The 13,661-nt window shown below is 35.1% G+C and overlaps 1 long non-coding RNA gene across 1 annotated transcript; it reads right to left on the bottom strand.

Annotated features, from left to right (window-relative positions):
- Positions 1 to 7,743: 7,743 nt before the first annotated feature.
- On the bottom strand, positions 7,744 to 13,661 carry LOC109114036 (uncharacterized). Its single transcript, XR_002022133.2, has 2 exons — positions 13,323 to 13,661; positions 7,744 to 10,976 (listed from the first exon to the last, which is right to left on the bottom strand). It is a non-coding gene; the product is annotated as an uncharacterized LOC109114036 (long non-coding RNA).

Genomic DNA, 13,661 nt, shown 5'->3' with positions numbered 1-13,661 from the left:
TATGTTTATAAAAGCACATTTATGTTTATAAAAGCACTTTTATGTTTATAAAAGCACTTTTATGAAAGCACTTTTATAAAAGTACTTTTACAAAAACACTTTTATGAAAACACTTTTACGAAAGTACTTTTATAAAAGCACTTTTACAAAAGAACTTTTATAAAAATCCTTTTACAAAAGTACTTTTATAAAAACACTTTTATGAAAACATTATAACAGCACTTACCTTGACTTTTTTAAAACGTTGGCCCCAGTCACATATTTACTCGTAAAGGCTGAACAGTTTTTGCAAATTAATTATACTATCCCTCCATTTGAGTTTGCCATAAACCAAAATTATACAATAATGAAACCTATTAGAATAAGTGCTAAGCCCGGCGGGGGCCATGATCACCCTAGTGTGTTCCTATGTGAGTGGGCCCATGACAAACACCGAATTAGAATAAGTGGTGGGACCCACCTGGTCACTCGTATTAATTAATCCACATGCATTATAATTTATTATTAATTAATCAGTTTTTAATATTCATTCAATGAATAATATTTTGCTTCTAATTAATGTCTTCAATTGTCCACTTGGATTTTAAAACAGATTGTGTCTTAGTCTAATATATATGCTATATTCTAGAATGGAGTTGTCCACGTCAGAATCCTCATATTGATTCTCAACTCCTTTAGAATTTTTGTATTTTTCTTTAAATTTTAAAACAAAAAATAAATAAATATGAAATTATTTAAGCTCACGTACAACCAATTCAATTAAGAAACTAAGGGGTCTTCTACAATATAATGTTTTCGTTTTCATTTGTTTTTGAAATCACTGTAGCAGTCTAGAAAAAAACATGTTCTTAAACTCTGTCTTATTTTCAAAGGAAAAAATAAATTGGTTTTATTTCAAAAAACAATACATATTTTTGGAACCAACGAAATATCGATTTTCAAAACAAAACAAATTTTTTAATATAAAAATTATATGATTTATGGAACATGATGCTAAATAATCAGATAAAAACATGTTTTTTGAAACCAGATTCAACAACCTATTTTTAGTTCAATTTTTTTAAAAACAAAAGTACAAAACGCACAACCAAGAACATATTTTTTATATTTTTATTTTAAGAAACAAAAAACAATCTATTTTTAAACAAGATAGTTTTGATTTATTTTTGGAATCTAGAAAGAAAAACAATTCATTAACGCCCTCTAAATCTTCTAATCTTTTGCTCAATCCAACATTGCTTTCATGTTGAATGTTGACTTGTTGGGCTTGTCAGGTAAAGCGTTTGTTCTTTCCCTTTTGGTGAAAAAAATGTAGTAAGCATTTCTTAACTCGTTCACGACTGAACAACCATCCATGGCTGGCGGTGGGCTCATCATACATGGAGAATATTTCATCCTCTTACATAATATTATGCACAGAAGATATTTTCAATACACAGAAATAATATATCATGGGTAGAAATGGACAAAGTTCTTGTGAACAGGAGATCCCAAGTAGAACAAGCCGCAAGCCGATGTGAAATGATCTGCTACTCACAGAGGACGCCTCACACCAACCTTACATGCATGAACATATCTCCTCTATTTATGGGAGATATTCCCAATGCACGGTGGATGTGACTGTGAGCCGCCCCTATGAGGAATAAATCCCGTTACAATGCACAAAGTCTAATTTAAAAATCTTTCTCTTCCCGTCAGCAGCCAGCCACATTTCTTGTCGTCAGCGTCACGCATTCTATCAATAATTAGCTTAGCTACAAGGATGAGCTTGACTTCCCATAAATATCTTTAATTGCATGTTGAGCCACTTCATTTTAGCTGTATTTTGACATTTTGTTATCATTTATGAGAAGTGGTGTCAATTCACAGTGGAGTGCTGCATGGATCAAGCTCAGTTTCGACGTCGTTTCAATTCTTAGTTTTAGCTGACATTTTTGGTCTTGCTTATTCTCCTGTTGTATAAACTTCCTCATTTTATCAAAAAAAAAAAAAAAAGTGTGACTTCAGCGCCATATAGGTATTTCTTCAATACAGTTTGCAATGATTTTGATTTAATTATTAATCAAATAAGCATTTGTCTCATTTTGTATGAGAACCATAATTTAGGGAAAGATTTTTTTAATGGTTTCTCCAACATTAAGGTGTTTTTTTGCATTATTTATCTTGCTGCTCAATGATGTCTAATGGTGTCTAACCGTTGAAAAACATCAAAAATTATTTTTAACCATTTTTCTCCTTTTTCAAGATGTCACACAAAATGTTCAAGGAAAATTCCCTAAGGTATTTTATATTTTAGCCAAGTGCCAATTTAGTACCCAAACTTTAAAACGCAATAATCTAGTACTCAAACTTTCATTTTGTGACAATCTATTACCCGACGTTAACCAATCGTTTGGTGACATACAAAAAGACAAAAATGCCCTTCAATCTACCATCTCCCCTACCTTCAGCTGCAAAGGCTTGTTCTCTCCAGTAACAAATTCTCTAGCAAGATTCCCGACGGAATTTGGCCCAATTGATCAACTCTAGTACCCAACAAATTCTCTGATAACAACTTGGTTCAACTTGATTTATCGTTAAACAAATTCAACGGATCGATCCAACTGATCTCAAAACATCCGACGAGATCCCAAGATCACTCGGCAGACTGCCGATGACGGTAAGCTTCGATTTCAGGCATAATAACCTCAGCAGACAAATCCCTCAGAACGATAGTAAGATCACTTGGTAGACTGCCGGTGACGGTATCTGATACCAATTCAAAGAAAGGGATAAAACCAAGTTTGATAAATATTAATCATCGTTGCAGACGCTGCCGAAGTTGTCCTCATCTCTCGTCTCTCATCTTCTCCCTCACTTTCTTTCTCCATCCACTCCGTCGACGATGAAGATCAAAAAGCGATGGCCAGCACCACCGTCTCCTCATCCTCCACCGCTCTCGTCATCGTCGTTGTCCCCTCCTCAACTTACACCTGTAGCACCAGATCTCACCTCTTCCACGCCCCAACCACCACCACCTTCCCTTGTACCATCTTCAGAACCAAAACGGTCATTGCACCCTCACTCTGATCTTCCCCTTGTAGAACACAACCACCACCACCTCCATCCACCCTCCAATTCAGCACCCAGCCCACCCCTCCATCGACCCAAGCAGGAGGATCGACAACGCTCCAATCTGCAGCTCACCATGACTAAAGGAGCCGACAGCTGGATTTGCTCAAGCACTGAGATAGATGAATCCCACCACTCATCTCATTAGCTCGATTGCATGCATAGTAGTCCTACTTCTACCCAGGTGAAGGTTGAAGATTAGTCAAATCATTTCTCTATTTTTTCCATTTTTCTCATTCGTTATTTCTCCTTGTCTTCATCTTCTTCTTCTTCTTCTCTCTCTCTCTCTTTCTCTTTTCTTTTTTTTCTTCAAATTTTATTCAAAAACTGCACCAGCTTTCCGATGTCACCGATGATCTGAACCGGCCCCCTTTTTGACCGATACTCACCCCAGCGCACAATAGTTGATTCTCCCCTCTCGTTCTTTTATTTCCTTTTTATTTCATGTCTTGGTGCAATGATTTTATTGTGCACTCAAACCCCATTTTCTTTGGCTCCTCTTGCAGGACTCCCAAGTCGGAGAAGAAGAAGTTGTTGACGACAAGAGATTTACTACTACGACTAATTGGAGGTAAACCAGTCAAAACGTCTTCTTGAGAAAGAAGATGGTGAACAATGTGTTTGGGATCTGTTTCATTTTCTTGAGAAAGAAGATGATGAATAGTGCCCAAGGGTAATTTTGACATTTTTAAAAGTCTTAAATCGCACATGAGGTCATGTGATATACATAACTGATGGTCTATTAACGGTAGGTACTAAATTGTTGCAAAATGAAAGTTCGGGTACTAGATTGTCGCGTTTTAAAGTTTGGATACTAAATTGGCACTCGGCCTAAAGTACAAGGCACCTATCAGGAATTTTTCCAAATGTTTATTGTATATACCCCAAGGGAACTAAACAGCCCCGAATTCATTGCATGGTCTACAATAATGGTGTGGAGCTTGTGGAGTGGTGTGGAACATTATCTTGGGCTCATTTAGACCCATTTTTGTTGGGTTGGGTCAAATAGAAACCTATCCTGGATGGTTGAATCAACTAATACCTGTAATCAAGGTTTTAAAAACTGGCCCAGAAACGGAACCATTGTGGCCACCAATTTTTGGGTCAACAATTCGTTCGTCCGAGTCGAACAGTTCAGGTGGTTTGATTAGACTTGAATATTAATGCTTCATTACTTTTAGTGTTTTATAAGAAAAGAAAGATAGATATGTGATTGTCTATTGAAAGAAAGAAAAGAAGGAAAGAAAGAAAGGAGAGAAAGGAAAGAAAGGAAGGAGGGAAAAGAAAGGAAGGAATAAAGGAATTGAGGGAAGGAGGGAAGGAGGAGGAGGAGGAAACGACGATGACGACAAGGTTCACCAGTGATGACAACGATGACAACGATGACAACAGAAACACAATGACAAGTGGCAGCCTTTGTATCTGTCTCTGATCTCGTATATGAGAACTGAGATCTCAATTCTAAGATATGAGATTTGATTTCTCTTCTCCAATCTCTCTAAGATCCTGGTGATCTTAGATCTGAGATCATATTGTCTGTCCCTCCACATCTCTCAATCTCCTTTGCTTATTAATCGCGAACCATTGTTTAGGTCAAACGGGTTGATGGTTCGATCGCTCAGGTCAACAATTCTCTAACCAAGTCAACAGTTTTTAGACCAGGAACGGGTTAAGGGTGAAATGGAACTAATTGCCTGGATGGTTCCTAAGCCAAATGGTCCAACCGCTTAAGCTAATGGCGATTTGAAAACACTACCTATAATATTATGAAACCTAGCCTGGGAGACAGACTTTGTTGAGCCTTACCGAATTGGGATCTGCTCCTCATAGAGCCCTCCTCACACTAACCTCACAGCCACATCCCACCGCGTATTGAGAACATCTGATGTTTCCGATGTGCAGCTAGTATATGCTTTGAGGTCGGTGTGAGGAGCAGATCCAGACTCAGCCTTAGCCCCAATAAGAGTAGTCGATTTAATAGTTCTCCCATTCTAGCTGATTCCAATTCCCATTTTGATTCCAATCTGAACCAAACAAACTATGGGAATAGACCATTCTAATTCCAATTCCAAAAGATTTTGATTCCAATTCCAACTACGAACCAAATGGACCCTTAATTAATAGTTTTAATTCTGTAAAGTTTAGTTTTTAAACCTCGGTCTTGGACATTAGGGGCTCATACTGTTTCTCAAAAAGCGAAGATTTTTTATACTATGATTACTTGGTGGGATTTGGCTCTAGAATGGTTGTAGCTTCATGCTTGTAATTTTCTTTCATTGTTAAGTTTTATTTGCCTATCAAAAAACAAAATTAACATATATGTTTACTTAATAATGGGTATAATAAGAAGAAGTAAACATAAATATCATAAATTATTTTGCAAATTAAGCAAATCTAAGTGTGACAAACCAAATCTATACTATTACAATTTAGAAACTTGCATTGGTTTTAGTGTAAGTCATAAAAATTAAATTTGACAACATGGTAGTTTATATAAAGATGAAGGTAGTTCATAAAGCCAGGTTTAAACCACTAATTCACAAAAAAAAAAGGATCACTTATGCTAAAATGTAGACAAAAAAAAAATAGCAGGTGGAGTTAGTGTTTCACACTCTTTACTTTGAGGCGTTAGAAAGTCTAGCAATTTCATGCTTTTAGCTCAGCATTTTCACGTAACAAAATTTCCATGAATTTATCCAACAATTTAGATTTCAAAGAATAATACTAATAATCAAAAAACTTTATATCTTCAATATGCACCCCAAACACTTGTTTGATTATTATCAACACCCAATTTTTGCTTGAGCCCTTATCTAACTCACTTCCCACATTCCGGATGCCCGATCAAACCTCACTAATCTCTTTAAATGGTGTCAAAACCCCCAAGAAAGTAGATCTTGGCTCAAATACCATTAAATCCACCATTCGATTTACAAGATTTCCTCCCAATGATCACGATTGTACCACATCACCATGCTGATCCCCTGATTAGACTCCATCAAGTGGAACAAAACATTTAAACATCCAATCACACCAAATTTTAGCCCTGAACTCCTTGCTTTTTCTACTCATCCATTAAAGACACTTCTTCAACGCGTTTAATAATATGATACTTCTCGAGCCCAAAACCCATAAATCCATACATCCCTTATGTGATCAAATCTCCCAACAGTCTCATAATTCAAATTCATACCACTTTACCAAATTTCAACCCAAACTCCCTCAATTCAACCTTCCATCAAGCCAAGATTCTATTTCAAAAAAGTTCATTGATTAAGAGCAACCCAATCATAGATCTCCATCATCCAAGATTTATCTAACTAATTTGACCACACCACCATGTTTAGAAACCCAAAAATTCCCAACACGTCAAATTTCATGACCATACTTTACCGTTTGACCATTAAATAAGTAAGATTCCATTCTGGGCCTTTTCGTTAATTGATAAACTATAAACTAAGACCTGATCAATTCAAATATGTCAATCCACAACATTGATCAAAGATTCATCATTTCCATCAAAGCCATGACATTCCAAATGGCTACCCACCAAATTTCATCTCAAAATTCCCTTGCTTGACCCTCTATCGAGTTAAGATTCTATTTCAGCAAATCTCATTGATTAAGAGCATACCAGCCATATATCTCCTTCATCCAAGCTTTATTTTATCAATCAAACCCCACCACCATGTTCAGATACCCAAAAAACCTCTATATGTCAAATTTTGCAGCATAATTCGCTTGTTTAACTGTTAAACTAGAAAGATTTCGTTTCAACATGTTAGATTAAATAGCCGCATCAGTTGCCCCAATATGGGACCTCAAGAGGGTGGGGACTGACATCAGCCCCTTACTTGACCTATTAAAACACCTAGACTAATAAAATTAAGCCAAGTAGACATAAAAAGCCCCAAAACCCAAATATACCCCCATTTAAAGTTAAGAAAAGATAAAATAGCATTTATAGGCAAATCAAATTTACATTTTTTGCTACTAACAGCCCCAAATACGAGACTGCAGTGTTTAGCATACCCCAAGATCCCATTGGATGCATAAAAGACATAGAAAACCATCCAAATTTAAGATAAAATGTTGCACAAAGAAGGAAAGATCAACTATAGGCCTTTTCCTCTCAAAATCTTTACCCTTTTGAATGAAAAAAAAAAAACTATTAAATCCGCAAGCCCTATAGCTAGATGAGATTTAGAATTGTTTTCCCCCTTTTCTCCATAAATAGAGACCCAACTCAAGGTTGAGGAAAGAAAAACCTAAAAAAGTATTTTCCAACCTCTGTAGTGCCCCTATTCACTTGAAATCCTAAAGAATTTGAAGCCTAGACCTCAAACCTGCTCCTCTGTCCTTAGCTTAAGATTTGAAACCAGGAACAAACTATCCATCCCAATATCTAGAGGTGTATATTGGGTCATTCCGTCTGCGGCCCTTCACAGCCCAACACGATTTTGAGTTGGCCCAGCCCAACCCGACCAGTTTGATGGTTTACGGGTCATGACAGGGCACAACATGACAATGCAAGTCATGTTGTCTGTAGCCAACGGTCTAGCGCTTGGTTTCTTTGTTATTGGATCTATGGTGACCCCTGTATGGTTGCAAATTTTTTGACAATCATTTAACTTTTTCTTCAGATGGTGAAATTTATTCTTAAACTAATCTCAACTATATGACTTGTGGTGCATCTGGTTGAATTTCTCCACAATATTTTTCCAACCTTCCAAATTAAAAGTTAATGTTGGCCTATTGTGTGCTTTTACTTGCTCAACCATCAAGTCTATGAAAGTCATTTCCTCAGCCTCACACCATGTCGCAAATTCATTTGATATTTCCTCTTGCATTTTATCTACTTGGATTGCCATATATTTCTGTAGAATTCGAGTGGGTGGAGTGAACACAATCAAATACAACATATGAACTTGACAAACAATATAATATACTCCTAACTAAGAGAAGAGTTATGTTAGAGAACATAAACTACACAAAGAGTTTGAGCTATAGCCTATAATACCATATAATCGGTTGTTTAGTTCTAATTGTTTACATCCTACTATAGTGAGGAGTCAAGGAGTTATTCAATCTTTTCAATTCTAATTGTTTTCATCCTACCATCGCAAAATTCTAAGGCTATGGCAAACAAAATGATAAGCTTTTCAGTTCAGAATCTTCAACTCTTATTGAACAGCCCCTAAGGCTATGGCTGCCCGCTTGAACAACTAATTTAGGTGGACTCCACATTCCACTAATGTCTTGATTAATTCTCTAGCTAGATAAGTTATAAACATGTCATTTAGGTGGACTCCACATTCCACTAATGTCTTGATTAATTCTCTAGCTAGATAAGTTATAAACATGTCATTTAGGTGGACTCTGCATCCCCCTGGCTTCTTTATTTGTGTTGGTGAACCATCACGAAAAGATTTACTTTTTTAATATCAAAAAGCTAGTTTTGGTTCCGGAATTTCTATTATTTTTTAGTTTATAGTGGCAGAGGCTTTGGATTTGAGAAAAAATGAAGGAGGCGGAAAAGGAAAGATGCGGAGGGAAACTAGAGTTCAGAGATTCTGAATGTGTAGAAGACTGAATTGGGCATTCTTTTTTATTAATTCTAGAAAGAAATGCTTATACTTTGGTGCTTTGGGAGCCTGGGAGGATTTTCTATTGTAGAAGCTTGAGATTTTAGCCTGGAATGGGGAAAAACTATGTTTGATCATTGTTCTGTGAGACTGATATGGATGGGAAAGTTCTCAGATACACAGAATTTTTTTATCATTCAGAAATGTCATCTCAGAAACAAAAACTATGTTTGGTCACTTTCAAGGAACAATGGTTACTGGAAAGTGGAAGCTAGCCAATAAAGTATGCGAGTGTACACAAATTGGGGGGAGAGAGTTCTCAGATGATATGCATATCTTATTTACCTTTCATACTTTTTGGTTCCCTTTTATCTAAATTAGTTGGCAGTGTCTAAAATGCACCAATTTCTTATCTATCTTCTCCAATTTTATTCTGGACTTTGGTCTTATTTAGCAAAGATATAGAGCCATTCTTGAACAAGGAATTAAAAACTAAAATTTAGTTGTTTTCTAAATCCCATTTCTTATCTTTTTATATAAGAAGAATTTATAGATGAATTACTAATCATATTAAAAAAAGGCTACTAATTGGTAAGATCCTTATTAAAGATTTTTTAGATTATTATAAAATTCTTAATATAAATCCTTCTTTGTCCTCTGCCTTCAACACCCACCTCCTGTGACGTGACAGCATGGTTGGGTTGTGATGATATTAAAAATAACATGGTTGGGTTCCTGTCCTGTGACAGCAATATCTACTATGACTTTAGTAGTAATGCTCCAAGGATACCTCTTATATGATATGTGGTTATGTCTACAATGTTGCATTGCTAATAAAGAACTAGAAATATGCCACTGATAAAAAAATAACCAGAATTATATCCATAGTAGAAAAACTGGATTAGAACTCTATATGCTACCCTTGGAAACAATTTTAACCTTACATGGAGAAAAAGTTCAAACCATGTTTAGAACATTCACGTTTTAAAAACTATAGACCAAGACTAAATCCTACAGAATTGGGTGTTGACAAGGAATTCAGTGACAAAATTTCTTGAGTTTAATATTTTAAGCACCCAATCAAGTTTCTAAGAACTTGATTCTTCTTTCCCTCAAAGCTTTAAGTAGCCTCTGTAAATATGAACAACCAACATATATTTAGAATCCCTAATCACTAAATTGTGTTTCTAGAAATAAAATTGGAAGTCCTTATTCTTTTAAACATGCATGGAGGAAGGTCAAGGAAATGGTTTTGGCACCTCTTGATGAATCTGAAGTGATCCTCTCAGATGACATTGTAGAAGCAATTGTTGATTAGGTAAGGATTGGTTATTTTTAACAATGGTTAGAAGTTTTTTCACAAAAAATATGATCATGTTATGTTTTAAGCTATCTTTCCCTTTACATTTATGAAAGACATTTAAAGAAGTGGACTCAAAAGGCGATGGAAAGATTGATCAAGAAGAGTGGAAAGAATTTGTGTCCCAGAATAGAATATGACCATTCCGTATCTGAAATAACATTCTTTTCCTGTTTTCCTATTTCTATTAATATAGTTTGTAGTTACTTCAAATTGTGTTTCAATCTGAATATACCTGGATCTAATCTTCAACTTAAGTCCATCCTATAGAGTTTGTTAATATTAGTTCTTATATGTGAGTAATACAACAATGAAATTTAATTATTATTTTCTTTTGTAAGCCCATCATACATACAACATAAAATTTATTGCCATATACTAACATTTAACAATGTTCCAGGCCACTATGACTGGCCCTAGCCTAAATTACCATTATATATAAGTCAGGAAATTACTTACATATCAAAGGCTCTAACATAAAACTGTAATACTAGTTTGACTTAGTGAAGATATAAAGTGTGGCATATGTTATGATATTTAAAACAATGAAATCTTTGGGGCTTCAGTGGAGTGTTGACTTCATGTTTTAATTGTTTTTGAAACACAAAACTTGGTTAGGTGTTCAATTCATCATGGTTTATAAACACAAATGTTACAATTTCTGAAATTCCAAAATCTCATGTTCTAAATAAAGAACTAGAAATATGTCATTGATCAAAAAATAACCAGAATTATATCCATAGTAGAAAAACTGGATTAGAACTCATCTATATGCTACCCATGGAAACAATTTTAACTTTACATGGAGAAAAAGTTCAAACAATTTTAACCTTACATGGGGAGTGTACCAGGCTAGTGGCTCCTCAAGAAGTAGGAAGTAGAATGCAGAATCTGTTTGGATTCGAATGATAAATAATAACCTGCATAATAACCTACGACATTACTATCTTAACCAATGTTATATGCAGATTTGTTTTATGTCCTTCAACAATTCTATTTCACATGCCAAAGCTGATTTTTTTTCTTCCCTTCTACAGGTGCTGGATATTCAAGGAATAAACAAAACTTGATAGATTATGATGGCAAATGTAAAAGCACTAAAGTAAGTGTTGACAACTGACTCAAAAGCATTCTATTCTTCAAGACAATCTTAATGAAGTTACTGAGGCCTTTCCAAATCAGAAGTTCACTAATCCCCACAAAGTTGCTTCTAGCACAAACTTCTTAAACATCCGGATGGCTTTTTTTGTCAAAATGTAGGCACAATCAACTTGCTGAAGGGAGCAAGTTTATGTATCTGAGCTAAGCTCAAAATTAAGTCCTTATGGAACTTGGGCATAAAAACTTATACATAATCTGACCATGGAACCTGGGAAGCATATTTATCGTATTTACTAATGAGTTCTCTAAATTTATTTTGATACCATGAGTAGAAGAAACAAATATTGATCAAAAGATGAGTAAAAGAAACAAACACAAACTTGGTCAAGAAGCATCTAGCAAGCATTTGAAAGAAAATAAAGAACTAGTTTCAATTAATCATTCTAAAGCAGCATTGCATGGAACCTCGTAAATAGATGAAGTGTCATTGTTAGACAAGCATCAGACTTTGGCAGTCCTTGGATTCTCAAAGGACACTCCTATGCAACATATTTCTTTTTCTCTTTGCTTATTCAACATAAATGATAGCTAATGTATACAATTGATGCCACTTTTCCTACAAAATGTTATTAAGAAAGATAATCTTTTAAACTTTCTTATAATGTTAAAACTTAACTGCATATGGACTATTTTAATAGTTTATACTTTTTTACAGATGTGTCCATGGTCCTTGCTTTTCTTTTGTCTTGGCAAGTTAGGCTCCCAGATATGTGTCAGGTTCTGATTCCCACATCTGTGTCCATGTAAAACTATTCTAGAATTGGTTGCCTTCGTGAAATAACAGAAAAATTGAACTAGTTGCCTTGGTAGGAGCAAGTTCTGATTAATCACCACCAAATATTTTAGAATGGTGATATTTGTCTAGAATAGAAAGTAGGAATATTAAGATCTCGGTTTCCTAGTAGAGGCCAATCAACCAAAATGACTAGATGTCCTATTTTCTGAATTTGAATAAGTATATTAAACATATTTGTTTCTGAAAAAGGTAAGGTAATGTATTATATAAAGAACCACTTAATGAGATTCAAAAAAGTCTATAGACAAAAAAGAATGGCAGAACTCTCTACTATAAATATTGCTAGTGCAGAGCTAGTCCCTAATCAAGCTAAAAGCTAAATTAATTACAGATCCCACTAAGTTTTTTTTTTGTCAAAAAGTCGAGAATTTCAGCCCTTCCATGTAGCCCAGATTATCGCCAAAGGAATTACTGCCCAAGCTGATCTAGCTACTAATATTGTTTGAGAAATCTGATAGGAAGAAAAGGATTAAAATTAGTGGAACTAATTAGGATATTATGGATAATTAATTTTAAAGAGGACAACAGAGGAAGAAAAAAATTTGTAGCTCCCACTGTTGTCTTAAAGTTGTGGTTGTGTATTTGGCATGATAGAAACTGAACATGCATAGTTTCTTTTGTAGGAAGAAATCTCAAGACAGAAACCCATTGAAGAGAGGTGATAGTCCTATCCATCAAAAAAACTAATACATAGTTCCCTAACCACAGAAGATTTCAATGGAAGTTTGAGCTCTTCATGATCGTTGACTATTTGTTGTTCCAAGAGTTTTTTAGAATAAATCTCTCTCTCTCCGTAAACTCGTATGTCAGTTAACTAGTCATCATCAACTGGCTAATAGCTTTGTTTTTGATAAGTAAAAGAAAATTTTCATTAAAATAAAAAACAAGATAGAGTACAATATGTATATGCGATAAGGTAGTGCCTATCAACAGGCTAATAGCTCTGTAACCAAAGACAAATTTGTAGGAAAAATTATTCATCAAAAAAATTAGGAAAAAAATTAAGCAATTGAGATCATTGTGATTGTTGGTTGCATTACTCTACATTTAATTATTCATCCTAAAATAAATTTTCAATTAAATACCAAATTCTTAAACCTTTAAGAAGGACCGAAAACACGATAGAGGGTTACTGACTTTCGTTTTCTTTCTACAGACAAAGAAAGTAAACGGATATGAAACATGATATTCTTTTTCTTTCTACCGAAAACACCATTTTTGTTTCATTAATCAAATATGAAATAGGAGTTTTATAAGAGTAACAATGAAATAGGGGTTTTATAAGAGTAAACGAATAAGGAGAACTTACAGGTGACAGTTTGGTGCAGTGCTAGTCGAAGTTGCAACGATGAGTGGTGAAGCAAGAAGCAGTGGTCGGAGTTGCAGTGGAAAACGAAGAAACAGGGGCAGCGGCGGTTCTCTGTGACAGATTGCAACAGTAAAAATAAAGTAGGTTTATTTTAGGTAAATATAGATGTGAAGTATGGGATAACTGCTCATCCCATACAACATGGTAGCGTGGATTAATCTACGAGATAAAACTGTGGACGAAAAATTGGCGTGGACCAATCCATGAGATAGTGTGGATTGGTTCACACCACGAACCAACCGAACGTCCTAAGCAACTGTGGTGCAGACCAAAACACAA

This window comes from Nelumbo nucifera, chromosome 3 (assembly GCF_055504915.1).
Source record: "Nelumbo nucifera cultivar China Antique chromosome 3, China Antique-T2T, whole genome shotgun sequence".
Classification (NCBI taxonomy): domain Eukaryota; kingdom Viridiplantae; phylum Streptophyta; class Magnoliopsida; order Proteales; family Nelumbonaceae; genus Nelumbo; species Nelumbo nucifera.
This window is presented reverse-complemented; position numbering and strand designations above follow the sequence as displayed.